The 17,024-nt window shown below is 45.8% G+C and overlaps 1 protein-coding gene across 10 annotated transcripts in view; it reads right to left on the reverse strand.

The window, feature by feature from the left end:
• The window catches only part of FRMD4B (FERM domain containing 4B), a 451,582-nt gene that overhangs the window by 161,486 nt on the left and 273,072 nt on the right, over positions 1 to 17,024 (reverse strand). The window lies entirely within an intron of this gene.

Raw genomic sequence — 17,024 nt, forward strand, 5'->3', positions numbered from 1 at the left:
GCCGACAGGTCCTCAGTCTGTCCGTGGACCACCTCCTCAGAGCAGCGACGGTCAGGGTCCAAACGAACCGGCTGCCGCCGTAGATCAGGTCTTCCATCCCGCAAAGGAAGGCTGAAGCCATGGCTCGGCTCCTGGGGGGGGGGGGGGGACCTCTCCGCGTAGCTGCTCTTCCGCTTGCCGACTGGTGACCGAGCGATGCTCAGCCGTTGCGGGCAGAAGCCCAGGGTTAAAGCCTCCGACTGAACTGCCCTATCGGTGCTGCCCGAGCAGACTCCGGAGCTGCTGCTGCTGCCCTCGTCCAGTGCCTGCAGTAGCTTAGCTCGACCAGAGAAGCTCACAGAGCAGCCTCGTCCTGCCTTACAGAACTCACAGTAAACCCTCAGCAGCTGCTAGCAGGATATATCCGAATTCAGTTTCAACCCCCCCCCCCTCCCACATGATCTGGCTGGGGGACCCACTCTTCTCATGCAAAAGAAAAGAAAATAAAGGCTAAACTGATACCTTTTCCCTCTAGTCCCAAACATAAGTCCAATCAATCCCTGTTACATTATTATATATTTAATATTCATTTTAGAGCATGCGACACTGGAACCTTACTATTTATACTTGGTCTTGCACTGCACGCCTCTGCTTGGCTAAAAAGAAACAATATCCACTCAGCCCTATAACACTTCTGAGTCCTTACTAATCTGCTCAGATTCCTCCCTTACCCTCAGAATATGATAGAGCTCTATAAAATACTGAGTGGAAAGGGTACATGGGACTTGCTTGTTCACTCTTTCCAGAAATACCAGGGGGGCATGCAATGAAGCGACTAATTAGTAATTTTAAAACTGGAGAATATATATATTTCTTCACACAAGGTGTAATTAAACTTGGAAATCCGTTGCCGGAAAATGTGGGGAAATCAGTTAGCTTAACGGGGGTTTAAAAAAAGGTTTGAATCGGTGGTCTCAAAGTCAAACCCTTTGCAGGTACTTGAAGGGCCTCAGAAAAAAAATAGTTAATGTCTTATTAAAGAAATGACAATTTTTATAAATCTTTCCTTTTGGCTCAGTCTTAAGAATAATATTGTCATTTTTAGCTAAAGAGACATAGGATCAAGAAGCTGTTTGATTTTGCTTTTGTGATTATGATAAACATACCAAGGGCCTCAAAATAGGACCTGGCGGGCCCAGAGTTTGAGACTACTGGTTTGAATAAATCCCTAAAAGGAAAGTCTTGGAGAAATCCACTGCTTATGCTTTGGATAAGCTGCATAAAATCTGTTCTATTACTTGGGATCTACCTAGGGACTTAGGACCTGGGTTAACCACTGTAGAAAAAACAGGATACTGGGCTTGATGGACCTTCAGTCTGTCCCAGGATGGCAATTCTTATGTTCTTAATGACTGGGGTGCTTCAGAAGCATAAATTGAAGTCCTGACTTTTGCCTTCTGGATTTCGATACAGCAGACCAATCGGACAACCTTTCAAAATAGGAGGGAGATACTGTTCCAGCACAGGAGGGGAAGGGTTCATTCACGGTCCTATGAAGTCTCAAAGGACTTGATATTTTGCTATGCCCTTCGGAAAAAGGGAGGCGAGGGTGGCGGTGACAGTTCCTCACAGCACCACCCAGTCAGTTCTTGAAGAAAAATATTCCGATATTTCACAGAGTCCAATGTGTGTTGATTTTGGCTGGGATCCCTAGAAAACAGTCACTAAAGGCGAGTTCTATCCCAGAGGAAAGTGCTGAAAATGAAGGTTTAAACACAGCTAAAATCTTTCACCCATGTGTTCTGCCGAAAGTGGAACCTGTGTCTAATGGGCCCCTGATAACATTCAGGATAGAAATTGCAGGCTTCACTCAATCCTCCATTGCCCCAGGTACATTGGATAGATTGTGAGCCTACTGGGATAGATAGGGAATTTGCTTAAGTACCTGTAGGTAAACCACTCTGAGTGTGATTGTAAAAACTATGAAAAAGCAGTAGACAAGTCCCAATCCCTGTCAGAAACCCAAATAGTAGCAACATTCCAGAGCTCCTATTGTGATGTCATAACGCCTCATTCCACCAATGCCTAAGAAACAGCTTCATCATGATGTCACAATGGCTTCATTGTTCTATAATTGGCTCACTTCTGATATTGTATAGGAAGAGAGCATGGTGCAGTGGTTGGAACTCCAACTGCATTGTTGCCATTAGGAGGTGGTGTTTTAATGCGCTTTCAGGACAGGAAGTTTCCCTGGAGGTCCTGCAGAGCTTGTCTGCTCTCACTGTAGAAAAATGTTGACAGTGAAAGAGCGCCCCCTGCTGGCAGGTCTGTACGTGGAGGACTCCCACTCAGAGAGAACAGTGGACTCAGATCAGAGCCAATATCAAGTGGCAGTCTCGATTAAGTGATGTTGAGCATCAGCTGCTAGTCTACTCAGAATGATTTAACCAGGCAAGAGCCCCTCCTGGCCTAGCTAGCTACATTGTTTTGAATATAGAGCCCACCAGATTTTCAGAATGTTTGAGGGGAGGAGGATTTGACAGGAGGTTATTCAGATGCACTTTGGACTACGTTGGAAAATAATATTGTTGACTGTGGCAGCTACTCCTCCCCGAAAGAGTCTGTGACTTCACTTTTCTAGTCACCTAAAACTGGAGGAACCTATTTCCTGGGACCTGTGGTTTCAAACATTTTGCATGGATCTGAAAAAAAAAAATAAATAAATAAATCCACACTGTCCAATTCCAATTGTATCCTTTTCCCTTTACATGTTCTGGAAATTTGGTGTAGATGAAATAACAAACAACTTTACACAATAATTATATAATCCCTCTTTTCCTTCAGCCAGTATATATATACTATATTAAAATATTTTAGTAATAATCTGATTTGGTGTAGTTACTTTTTCTAGAGCATAAACCTGGCTCAGTCTAATCCTAAGTAAAAACAGAATGTGCATTTTATTAGACATGAGGGATCCATTACAAATGCAAAATAGGAAAAAGGAGGTATTGATGCCCCTGTATAAGACTTTGGCGAGATCTCATTTAGAATATTGTGTACAATTCTGAAGGCCACACCTTCAAAAAGATATAAAAAAGATGGAGTCGATCCAGAGGAAGGCTACTAAAATGGTGTGTGGTCTTCATGATAAGGCATATGGTAAAATTATGTTCTTACCTGTTAATTTTCTTTCCTTTAGAAGCAGCAGATGAATCCAGAGACCAATGGGATAGCTCACATCTATCAGCAGGTGGAGATAGAGAAACTGATTAACAGGTGTACTTATTTGCTGGCCCAGTGTTCCCTCTAAGCGGGCGGGTGTTGTGAGCAAACTTTTTTCACTGTGAGCTAAAAATATCGGGCGCCAGCAAGTTATGAGCCAAATAAATATGTTGCTTTCTACCACAGAACTTCCTTACGTTTGTATGGAATCTATCCCCTTTCAACTTTAGAGAGTGCCCTCTCGTTCTCCCTGCCTTAGCTACTAAGTCTATTCCCTTCAGTACCTTGAATGTTTCTATCATGTCCCCTCTCAATCTCCTCTGCTCAAGGGAGAAGAGGCCCAGTTTCTCTAATCTTTCGCTGTACGGCAACTCCTCCAGCCCCTTAACCATTTTAGTTGCTCTTCTCTGGATCCTTTCGAGTAGTACCGTGTCCTTCTTAAAGTACCAGTGCTGGACGCAGTACTCCAGGTGAGGGCGTACCATGGCCCGGTACAGCAGCATGATAACCTTCTCTGTCTCTTCAGTCCAGCATCTGCCCCTTCCATTCACTGTCTGTCTTTCCCTGCCATCTCTCCTCCTGCCCCCCCCCACCCCCCAATTTGGTCTAGCATCCATCATCTTCCTTCTGTTCCCCTCATGGTCTGGCATCTCTATCCTTCCCTCCCCCCTGTGGTTTTTAGCATATCTCTCTTCTCATTTCCTCCACTCAGATCTGATCATTCTCTGCTCTCTCTTCCCTTTTCTTCTCTGGTCTTCCTTCTCTATTTTCTGCCTCCATCTAAATTAAATTCTTTCTTACTATTTAGTCCCGTTTCCCTCTTTTCACTGTGTCTACACACAGCTTGTCACCCCTTTCCCTCACCCCTCCATTATCTTACTATTTTCTTCCCCCTTTATTTATCTCCTCCTTCCATCCAGTATGTGTTCTTTCCCCACTTCCATTCAGCATCTGCTCTCCCTTCTCAACTGACATCCATCTGCCTTCTGCTCTCTCTCCCTTCTTCTCACTTCCATCATCTGTCCCCTTCTCTCTCTCTCTCATCTCCTCCATTCCATCATCTGCCCCTTCTCTCTCTCTCTCTCCCCCCCCCCCCCCAACTTCCATCATCTGCCCCCCTTCCCCTCACCTTTGTGGGTCACTTTCTTTCCCCTGAGGGTGGCTCATGTCACAGGGGAAGCTTTGGCCGAGCAGAACCGCTTGATTGACAGTGGAACTTACTTGATTGATGGCGATGCTGGGGCCCGTTGCCGTTTGAAGGAAAAAAAAAAAGGTGGAAAAAAGGAACCTGTAAAGGCGAGAGGAAGGGAAACCTCCAGGACAGCTGCTTTTTGCCCTCCTTCAGCGGCCCAAGAGTTCAGACCAGCAGCGGCAGCTCTGTATGCTTTTAACTTCGGCACAGAGCTGCCCCTAATCAATAGTTTAGCGCGGTTTCATGAGGCAGCCTCGGGGCCTTTGATAGCCGGCCCGCTTCGATGATGCGATGTGGGCCGGCCTAGCAAAGGCCCCGAGGCTGCCTTATGAAACCGCGCTAAACTATTGATTAGGGGCAGCTCTGTGCCGAAGTTAAAAGCATACACAGCTGCCGCTGCTGGTCTGGAGGTGTGGAGACAAGGCAGGAGGCAAACGCGGTGGAAGGCAGGAGTCCCGGCGAAGGCAGGAGTCCCGGCACAGCGACTGCAACAGGAAGTTGCAAGTCAGCTGACGCCGGCCTTTCGTTGCGGCGGGGACCGAATCCTTTGCGGACCGGCAAGATTTTGTTTGTGGACCGGCGGTTGAAGAACTGTGCTCTACACTGTGTGCGCTGTGACGAGAAACTTGTGCGCTGCGAGGTAATATTTTGTGCGTGAGCGCACCCCAGCGCAGCTTAGCGGGAACACTGGCTGGCACTCCTCCTGTCTCATCAGTATAGCTCCTTGCCCAAGCATATTTAACCATCAATAGGTATAGCATGTAAAAAACTTCTTTCCCAGAACATATCGCAAACAGCAATGATACAGAATACAATCATTAAGAACACCCAATCACTAAACGTCGCATACGAAACAACCGACAACCAAATACCAGAAAGGGTGGGGCTCTGGATTCATCTGCTGCTTCTAAAGGAAAGAAAATTAACAGGTAAGAACATAATTTTACCTTCCTTAGCAAAGCAGCAGATGAATCCAGAGACCAATGGGATGTAGCAAAGCAATCCTTAATCTGGGTGGGAAGCAAACGCCGCCTTCGCAACGACCGAAGCATCAAAAAACCCCTATCGCATGTGCCCGCACATACATGCAGAGACGCGGAGAGAAGGTACTCTCGGAAGACCAGTTAGCCGTGAGACAAATCTCCTCCAAGGCAAAAAACCTCTGGGCCGAGTCCAAGAAGCAGCCATCGCTCCAGCAGAATGGTCATGAAGATCAATCGCCACCCGCTCCCCCGCCAGTAGGCAAGCATAAAGAATGTCCTCCTGGACCTAATGAGCGAAGTAGGCATCGGACACCGCCATACGCCTGAGGCGTCCCTTGAAGAATATCAAGAGGAGATATAAACAACTAACAGTTGATAGAACCGAGCTCGCGGAGAACTCGACATACGTATCAAAAAATTGTAGTGAATAAAAGCACTACTCCCAATATCCCCTCCCAGGAAGAAGGAAGGAAAAAGCGAGCCTGACGGAAAAGAAAAGATGACACCCTCCTAGAAAGAAATAGTGGTACCAGCTGAACTGATACCCCATATTTTGGAAATCCGACATAGGAATACCCGTTGAACAAGGCCTGCCACATAGAAGATTGCAGAGCTGAAGCCATGGCCACAAGAACACCCTGCTCAACGGCACAGCCCTTTGGAATCCCCAAAAGACAAGGAGGAAATAAAGCCTTCGGTAAACTGCGAAGACATACGTGAGGAATGTACTCCAAATCTTGCTCTCCATGAGGTGCCTGAACATACCGCACTCTGTTTAGGGACTGAACTACATAAAGCTGAGAAGGAAACGAAGAGCAACCTACCCAGTCCTTGTAACAAGCCAAGAAAGGCTCCAGAAGCGGAAGGGAATTGAACGCTAAGCCCATGGCAATACACTTGTGTCAAAAAAGGAACCCTGGAGTGGTTCAAACGTGAAGAAGCGCCCAAGAAAGGAAAAAACCCTCCAACAGGAAGCAGAAGCCACAGGAGATGTCCGTAGCGCCTGGATAAGAGAAGAAACAACCATCTTCGCATAACCCGTACACGTCAGCCAAGCTTAACCAAAAAACTAGGTTGTAATACTAAAGTAGTACAATATCCATGTGGATCGGACCCAAGGCGGGCAAAGCCGGAGACGCCAGGAAACTTCCTAGTCCAGCTGTCGAAAAACTCATCAAATCCGCATAGTAACGATGGCGCCGCCAATCCAGAGATTCTACAAATACTGTGCCCAGAAAGCGAGCTCGAAATGGCAAAACCAAGCCATCATCAGCCAGCGGAAAACACTGAAAAGAGGAGGCAGAGGCGAGAAAGGAGCCATGGAGCCACCCCCTCTAACTCCCACTCCCTGGGCCTGCTGAAGAAGCTAGGAAGCTTAGAATTGAGAGACGAGGCCATGAGGTCTAGGTCAAGGAGATCTCACGTCCAGAAAAAACGCTAGAACGCCTGAGCCACAACCTCAACATCCAGGATGGAGAAGATTACACTATTACCCACATGCACACTTTCCAGAGCGTACACAGCGCTGTACACTGGAACCTACAAGAAAATGGGCCATGCTCAGATTCCGCGGAAAGAAAGTCTATCCAAACCCTGCCAACAGAAGATGAAGATGAAAGCCCACCCATTGAAGCAGACCAACTTCACCTGCCAACTGAGGACAACACCTACTGCCTAAGCTGTAGAGAAATACCCCCATCCTAATACTGACCAAATGATCGGCGGTCACGAGCTAGTCCAGCAAAGACCGAGGCATGCCTTGAAAAGCGAAATCGCTCTGAGCCACCAAACATATAGAGCGGTGCAGGGGGAGCCTACCAAAAATTTTGGAGTCCTGAGATACCGGGAACTACTGGAACAACAGCGACTGCTGTAGCGTAAGAAGGGGAAAGCAAGCCGAAGTTCCCAGTGGAGTCAGGAATATGGATCCCAGAAACTGTACAGAATCCCATACTCTTAGTCATGGTAAGCGAAGAAGAAGACCAATCTGAGACCGAGACCCCACGCCCAAGTCTCCGGAAAGAAACACATTTCACTCCTATATGAATAAAAACATCACCCCGTTATACCTATAAATAGTACAGGAGAAAAAAAAAAGCGTTGTGCAAATTCGAAGATGCACGTGTAAAGAAATGAGGGAAAGATACCACCCTTTTCATGACAGTCAAATGGCCCGACTGGAAGTCATCCGAATCAAGTAGGCAATCAAGAAAAAATTAGATGAATCGCCTGGCATCGCCAAAACGGAACCACCGCCCACATCACCTAAAACGTTCGTGAAGCCTTGGGTAGGCGAAATGGCATGTGCCAAAACCGAAAGCGCCGCTCCAAGAGAGGCAGGCATACCAAGTGCCCATTTGGAGTCCATAGAGAAAATGTAAATATATTCCCAGGTTGTATGCAGAAATGTGTAACCCCGAGAAACTAATTCAGCAGAACCGGATTTAGCCTGCCCAATGCCCCCATCTCGGGCCCCATGCAGGAAGTGGAAAAACGTCCCTTAGTTCCCGAAGAACTACAAGAACTGCCCTGAGGACCAGGAACACTGAAAAGGGAAACACAAAACATAGAAACTCCAAGAACGAACTGGAAACCTGAGGAGGATGCAAAGATGCAAGCATCATGAAAAATCTACACCCCCCCCTGACCTGACAGTACAGCGTCTTCTCCCTCATGCGAAAGCCTGAAGAGACATTGGAAGAAGTCAAGATCTCCTCAGAATGAAGCGCAGGTCAGGGAATGTCAGGATGAGACTGCCGGATCTGCAAGGAGAGTCTCCTAGGAAAAATCAAGTGTCACAATGTAAAAAGGAATATACTGGAACCCATGAAAACAGTCCTAACACCATGCAACATGAGCTAAATACGTATGTCCGTTAAAGTGAAAAACGCACTAGACTCCATCAAGAGGCTGCATCTACCGCCCCGTGGAAAACAACAGCATCCTTATAGGTATCAGACAAAGCTCACATCGCTAATGAGAGCTTCAGGGATGAGGCTAACAGCCACATAGCGCGCGTCCTCCGCGGGTTTGATAGAATAGTTAACCGATTCCTGGTTAAAAGGAGCTGTACAGTCCGTCTTGTCTGGTCAGGGGGCCTATCTAGTATGTGTCATGAGAAAATGGTGACAGAAGAAACCAGCATGATAAGCATGGAAATCCGAAGTCCAGGCCCCCTCAGAAACAAAGAAAGAGTGCCCTTAGGAAAAGTAGACAGACCCGGATGTCTGAAAGATAAGACACCCATTCCAAAAGAAAAAACGTCAGGGAATATTCCAACTGACATATAGCCCTGGTGTCCCCTACTGAGAGTCACTGCAAGGTGAAATGAACCCTCAAACAACCTGGAAAAACAGGGTGTACAGCCCCCTATGGCAGGAGAAGATGGTAGCCTCATAAGACTGCATAGAAGCCAGTAAAACACAGGACCTTGCATCACTCCTGAAATAAGAAAACCTAGCCCTGCCCGTAGGAAAAGGCAAGGCACCACCCGGCTACCACACTCCAGCCTTAGGTAGCATCTCACCAGGAAAACCTAATACGGTAGGATAAAAAGTAATTTCCATAGCGCTAGCAGACCCCCACCGCGCAGCCCGAAGGTGCAAGGAAGAGGAAAGCAGACAAACTGCCTAAGCACCAGACAGGTACCCCGGGAGAGAGGAGGAGAGATCCGAACTTAGATCCGGATATCCCCCCGTTGCTGACCTCCGTCAGTGACAATCTGACTGCTGCCGGTCCAGTGCAGGAACAAGCTGCAACCCAGGAGCCAAGCACACCTTGTCACCCCCTCTCCATCATCCTCTGGCCAGTCAGGACGGCTCCCATGCCCGAAAAAAAAAACCAGATAGGCTCAAACAACAGCCTCGGGAGAGAGTCTATGGCCGCATTACTGGCAACTGCAACTCGCAGAAGCGGCCATGTCCAGCAATCGGGAGCTCGCAGAAAGCGCAACGAGAGGAGAGATGTCAAAACAGACAACAAAGACGCCACGGTGCTCCCGCCAGCGTCGGAGCACAAGCGCGGGTGTCCGGGCCTCCGAAAGGCACCGGCTCCATAAACAGTCACCCGCAGTGCAATTAAACACAGCTGCAGGATACTCCGTGCAAACAGCAGTCTCAGTGACCAGGCCATAACAATCAGGATACTTCCCCGCCCACGCAAGAAGACAAGCTCGCACCTCCCGCACGCGGGAAGGCACCGGCCCTATTTTTTTTTTTTTTTTTTAACTGAGCCCAAAAAATTTTCAAAATGAACTAGATTGCATATACAAACATACATTCCCTAGCAACAGCAGGGAGCCCCATCGAACAAGTCCAGTTACATCGAAATTTAACAAAGCGGAGCATCTGAGAAATAAATCATCCCATGGTTGAGCCACGTGACCACACCACTGCAGTTTTCACGCTCTAAGACAACGTCGAAAAACTAACACACCCAGCTCCAACATCACCAGAAATTATAACCCAATGATGTAACATAAAAAGAAATACTCACAACCTGGTGGACAGGGCTTGCAGAGCCGGTAGACCCTGGCTGAGCCCAAAGACAGGGCAGAATCATACATAGCAAATGCGGTCTCTTTTTTTTTTTTTTAAAGGGAAAGAAGAAAAACATTAGAGACCAAGTTAAACCCTCTATCATTGGAGGGAGGGTGAGGCAGGGACAAGGGGGGGCCCAAGTGTAACCTCTAAAGCCGGCACCGTATAGCCGGACACCCCTGTCTCACTGAAGAGAAAAATCTCAACAGGAGAAACAGAATGGCAGTCTCACTGAAGAGAAATCCTCAACAGGAGGTAATAAAGTTCCAGTCACAGCCAGAATCCAGGAGCTAGTTGAATAGCGACTTCAACCTGCTGGGAGATAGAGAATACTGATGAGACAGGAGGAGTGCCAGCAAATAAGTACACCTGTTAATCAGTTTCTCTATCTCCACCTGCTGATAGATGTGAGCTATCCCATTGGTCTCTGGATTCATCTGCTGCTTTGCTAAGGAAGTATACGTTGGAGGAAAGGCCAGAGAGGGAAGATGTTTAAATACCTATGTGATGTAAATGTGCACGAGTCAAGTCTCCTTCATTTGGAAGGAAGCTCTGGAAGGAGAGGGCATAGGATGAAGTTAAGAGGTGATAGGCTCAGGAGTAATCTAAGGAAACACTTTTTTTTACAGAAAGGGTGGTAGATGCATGGAACAGTCTCCTGGAAGAGGTGGTAGAGACAGACTGTGTCTGAATTCAATAAAGCATGAGATAGGCATGAAGAATCTCTTAGAGGAAGAGATAATGGTTACTGCAAATGAGCAGACTAGATGGGCCATTTGGCCTTTATCTGCCATCATGTTTCTATGTTTCTTATGTTGAGCTAGGCTGGGAGCCAGACCTAGAAGAGAGCGGTGATATGAGAATCAGAAAGAAACAAAAAGACTACTTGTGATGAGCTGAAGCCCAAGTAGTAACAAGGGTTTACATGTTGATTCGGAACAATAAAATATCTTCTTTCATTTGCAAACCCTTCGGTCTGGCTGTGTTTGATAGATCCAAGCCATATCCTCAGTCACATTAGCATACAGGGGATATATAATCAAGTTTCAGCTCTCCCAGAGCTCAATTAAATTCTTGATGCTCCGATGAGCAAAATATTGGTAGGGTCAAGCACCTTCGTGGCAATTAATTCACTTATTTAGCCATTAGATGTCACCGTCAATAGATTCTGAAGCTTCTCAAATGCCTCTCCCACAGAAATACATTGGGGCTTTTTTTTTTGGGGGGGGAGGGGATTTTATTTCTCTGGAACCCCTTATCTGATCTGTCCCAGTTTTTAACTTACTGTGTCTTTTCTCTGGTTCTTCCACCATGCCCGTTTCATTCAATTTCCAAAATTATTTTGCCTCTAGACAGAAGGATGGCCGGGCAGATGGACAGACAGATTTTTCATCCCTCTAGGTAGACTCTCTTTCCAACATTCTGTTGGAAACAATAAAGAAAAATCACTGGTTGTAGCATGGTTTAGCTCAAACAAATGGGAACGACATAACAATGAACCATAAAATGTAATGCCGCCCCTCTCATTGGTACCTATCTCGCCTAGCTCCGAGGAAACGTATTTTTCTCTTGGCAGCCACCCAAAGGGTGGAACACCATAGGCTCCAATTTGAAAGATATGCCTCAGTTCTTTGCCCACGCTTGAGCCAATTTTGGAAATTCTGCATGTTAAAAGGTAACAGCTCTGGTCCTGCAGTCACCTCCTGAGCCAAAAGTACAAAATCAGCTGTTTTGGTGCCCTGCAGGCAGTCAACTGAATGCATCAGGGGAGTGAAAAGCACTGGGCTGGGCTGCGCCAAGTTCTGGCCTGTCTCCAGCACCTGAATGACAACAGATGTGTAAGAAGAACCACCTCGCTGGATGGATTACAGCACTGGCAGAACTGTCCGACGATACGGGTGTCAGATTCTAATTACCCCCCCCTTTTTTTTTTTATAGAGACCAGAGCATGATGTCACACTCCATTCTAATTACAGCGATCTATAGCGGTGGAATATCTAAAGTTAAAACGTGATGCTTGTGTTAATCCACTTTCATCTAATGTTTACAGAGAGCCACGGCTTTAAGAATGTGCGAATCATTTCATAAGGCATTTTCTGTGTGCTAACGCAGAAAAAAGCAGGTGCCTAACAATACTGTACCCAGTAATGCATGAAAGGGGAATGGTATGAGTGGAGCTGGGGCAAAGTTGTAATATATATATATATATACCCAATGCCACTGACACTCACCAACCAAGGTAACCCTTATAGTGGTGATATGGGAATAACAAAAGAGCTTCAGCTCGCAAAACTCATCCATCACATTCAAATATGGAAGTGCCCAATTATAAAAATGACCATTGAATTTCTTCCAACTTTGTCGTCTGCATTTTGTACAAAATAAAGTGCTTTATCCGATGGCTTCAGTGCTACACATGTGGCATTGGTTTATTTAAACTCTTCCAATGTTTTCTAAACTCATTTCACTATTTATAGTTTCTAAACCACACACTCGGTGTTAGTTTATACAACGTTTTTTTTTTGTTGTTTTTTTTTTTTAAAAGAGAGGCTGTGCATGCAAATTCAAATTCGTGTCAGTTAGTGCCAAAAATTGCTTGCTAATTGGCAATTAGCTGTGCAAATTAGTTAAACAATTAAGCAGCGTGCGCAAAACGGCAATGCATGCAGATTTCCGGGTACAACTTTGGCTTCAGTATACATAACCCACAGCTTTCTTAACTTATGCACAGAGTTAACTGGGCACTGATCTGAATATCGGCCAGTGCTCGGTTAACTTTTGGGTCTGCAGACGGTAGCCGGATTTTCAGAGCTGGGAGCCACGCATGCTCCGGCGCTGGACATACAGGGTTAGGTCGGCCCATGGCTGGAAGTAGTTTATAAGCCACTTACCAGCATGGACTGAATATTAGTCCCCAGGTTGTACGATTCTGCGGTGACGAGTCACAAGATCGCAGGATGTCAGTGCGCCAGATTAAAACTTTTAACAGTGCTCTGAGGGGGTGGGGGAACCCCCCCCCACTTTACTTAGAAGTGTTGCTGCTGCCGTTGGGGAGATGGAGTGGACCCCCCCCCCCACTTAGAGAAAAAAGTGTAATTTTTCCCTACAAGAGGGAAAAATTACCTATGTAATGGGGAGGGGGTTTCCCCCCCCCCAAAGCAAGTGGCAATACTTCTAAGTAAAGTGTGGGGGGGGGATTCCCCAACACACACACCCCTTAGAGCGCTTTAAGGTTAAAGTTTTAATTTGGCACGTTGACATCCTGCGTGCATTTGTCCGAGTGGCTTTGTTGGCACGCAATTGTGCCATGCGCTTTAGTCTATGTACCAAACCCGCAGCCAGCGCTGGTGTGGCTTCATAAGGGGGGGGGGGTTTCCATCTTTGCCAGACAATGCCCTGTGATTCAATGTTTGCCATCACTTTGTATAAATATGCTTTATTATGTATGTAAACTTATAACCTGTTCTGAGCTCTCCTGGGAGGAAGGATACCCTCCCCCCCCCCCCAATAAATAAATACATGTGAAAGCTAACCAATTAGACTGCTATTTTTTTTCTACATAGTATATTTGCAAAACTGCTGCTTCTGCAACGAGCGTCATGAAATACACAAAAAAAATTTACCCACAGCTTTCTATATATTTACAATAGGCTTTGCATTCAGTACAGCCTTTTGTAAAACACCGGGGAAATGAGAATGTGCCATCCTGGAAATCCTATTTCCTCTGCTGAGTCGGTTTAGGAGAAAAAAAAAAAAGGAGCTTTACAGCTACCAAAATAGTATTGGACCTTTTTTCGTGGCTCAGTCACTACTTTGGGATTCAGATTTTAGGTTTAAATTCTTGCTGGAAGCCGGAACAAGACTTGATATAGCCAATGTGGCTTTCCTGTCACCCTATCTGAAAATAACAGCAGACCACGTCTGCCCCCTTGGGTGTCAAATCAGAATAGGGTGACAATGTTAACCTACAGTGACGGTACAAATGGGTGTGCGCAGACGCGAGGCGGCCATCTGGAGCAGGAAAGGAGTGGCTTGAAACACAGGAGAGTTCAAATGGGTGCAGGCCAAAACAGCAACAAAAAAGTAATAATTTTAAAGCACTGTAGTTAAAGAAAAGAAAAAAAACAAGAGTGTGTTGCTAGCATTTTCAGATATCTGGAATGTGCAGATATGAGTTTCACAGGTGCAAAAGAGAAGTGAAATTTCTAATGTTCCTCTCCAAGCTAAATATGCCTTTGGCTGCCATATTACACCCCTCCCTTTTCCTTTGGGCGATTTCTCAGCATCCTGCCCTCTGCATCAATTTGACAAGGTTAGGAGGAGACTGCAACACCCTGGCAAAGCTCTACCCAGGCCACAAAGTTCTCTTTGTGGATTAAAAAAAAAAAAAAAAAAAAAAGTTTGCCTCCAGGCGAAAACAGTTCATAACCTCAGAATTTATACAATGTAACACAAACGATTGTGCTCTAAAAGCCTTTACACTGAAATGTATCTATGTGGTGGAGGAAATCCTACTACCAATGTTGTCATGCTTCCAGGTCTAGTGGTAAATCTCAATCCGAACACAGTGATTTCATTATATTTCTGCATTAAAAAAAACAGGACTTATGGCATATGGAATGCCAAAAATAGAAGTGTTCCGGCTAAATAAAATTGAAATAGGGAACTTGTTGTTTCTGTTCCATATGTCAAAACTATGAAAATGTAGGAAGGAGACTTGTGCATCCGCGTATTTTAAGAGAGCTCAGAATACCACAGCAATAAGAGGAGGTGCTGAAAAGTTCTCAGCCCATCCACGAAAAGAATGTGGTGGATATGGTTCAATCAATGATGTGAAACTATGTTAAAGCAAATAATTTTGTTTCTGCAAATTGGCACTTAATGAAACAAGTTATAAAATACCGCTCAGAATCTAAGAAATTGGTTGCTTGGGCCGAGAACTTTTCAGCACCCCCCATACGTAATAAAAGTGAGCCAAGCCATTGTGACATCATTGATGAGCTTCGCCCTTATTGGTGGAATAAGTCATTATGACATCACAATCTTAACTCTGGTTAACAGACCCTGAAACTCTTCACACTACAAAGGGGTGCTTAAAAGTTCTCAGCCCAGCCAAGAAGATTGAGGTGGATATGGTTCAACCAATGATGTAAAACTATGTCAAAACATGTCAGCTGCAGGGGCAAAATAATGCTCAGAATTTAGGAAGTTAGTCAGTGGGGCTAAGAACTTTTGTGCACCCCCTTGTAAAGGTACTTATTGTGACAGGCTGCACAATGGCCCAAAATATGTAAGAATGAATTTATTTGTATGGACGTTAATCCAGAACAAATACTTCAGCAGCTACAATTCCCATTTAGATCTGATCTTTAACAAAGTGTGTGTGAAATAAAATTATGTAACCCCCTCCTCCCCTCCCTGGAGGTACAGAATAATGATGCACCTATGGACAACCCACCCAGGTCATGACTCCAGATGTGGGTTTGGAGCCCCCTTTTGGGGTTCTGAACCCAGTATGAGAAGCTCTGCTTTAACTAGTGCTTAAATTTTTTATTTTTTTTTAACCAACTAATGCCCTACTACTATTTATTATGTCTATAGCGCTGAAAGGCGTACGCAGTACTGTACATTGTAACACACAATAGACCAGGGGTAGGGAACTCCGGTCCTCGAGAGCTGTATTCCAGTCGGGTTTTCAGGATTTCCCCAATGAATATGCAGGAGATCCATTTGCATGCACTGCTTTCAATGCCTATTCATTGGGGAAATCCTGAAAACCCGACTGGAATACGGTTCTCGAGGACCGGAGTTCCCTACCCCTGCAATAGACAGTCCCTTCTCAGAAGAGCTTACAATCTAATTTAGACAGGACATTTCAGGGTTGGGGCGATTATAGTGGGTATATGTATCCGACAGCAGTGAGTGGGATTTGGAGTTGAAAAAAGTGGGCCATTAGCTTGGATTTGAACACTGCAGGATATATTGGGACCAGGGACTTTGTTTCAGCGTGAGCTGTGTCGTATTCCTTCTGTTTTCCTCATTTTTATAATCTGACCTAACTTGGAGCTAGAAAAAATTGAGCATTGTTTTGCCAAGAGCAGAGGCTGTGAACTTTTTTTGAATTCACAAAGCACTTCAATGAAACTGCTAAGATTGCAGGCCTGTAACCATTCAATGACTACAAAAGACAAACATCAAAAAGTATGCTAAAGAAACAGCAGCTAGCATGGGCTAGCCTAATCCCTCTGGAGAAGGCAGTCCCTGTGGAGATTTGCTACATAACATAACCTACAAAGCGATTGAAGCAAGAGTTAGTTATAGGGTTGGTATATCTTTCATGGAAGCCTCTACTTTGAGGGTATTTTAATAAAAGATCACCGAGGCCAAGTAGAAGCCTGTTTTATAAAGACCCAAGCAGCCCAATTTTATATAGAATGTGGAGATCAGAACAGAAGACACGCACGTGAGGAAGAAGTGGATTCTGGCGGTATTTTAGAAAAGGCTTCGACGACACTGAACGTTTTCTACAACACCTGTGGGAGTGTGTATGTATTTGGCACACTACGCAGGGGTTAGCTGCCATTGTAACGGTGAACCATCAAAAGCGCGCCGGACATTGGCACGCTGACAATCCCGCCCTGACATCTGCACGCAGGACACATGCCTGCCGCCGCTTCCAGGCCTTCCACCTTTATGCTCCGAAGGTGTGTCTGGGGGCAACCCCCACTTCACTTACAAATCCTTGCGCTCCTGCTGGAGAAGGGGGTAACCCCCACCACAGTGAAAGCTAAAAACAGGAAGGAGAATGGGAGTTTTCAGTGTACTGGGGGGGAGTCCCCCCACCCCTCCCCCCCACGAGAACACGAGGAGTTTTAAGTGTAGTGGGTGGTTCCCCCCTCACCCCTCAGAACGCAAACAGAAAGGATTCAAATTGGCATAAGTGCCAGCACACATTTATCCTGCGTGCAAATGCCAGGGTGGGATTGTCGGCGCGCCAATGTCCTGCGCGCTTTCAACGGTGCACCATTTTAACCATGCACCTGGATAAAATTAGAGTTACTATAGGGCTCCAGAAAAAGGAGGACGGATTGAGACATCCGAGTTTTA

Source organism: Geotrypetes seraphini, chromosome 17 (genome assembly GCF_902459505.1).
Source record: "Geotrypetes seraphini chromosome 17, aGeoSer1.1, whole genome shotgun sequence".
Lineage (NCBI taxonomy): Eukaryota > Metazoa > Chordata > Amphibia > Gymnophiona > Dermophiidae > Geotrypetes > Geotrypetes seraphini.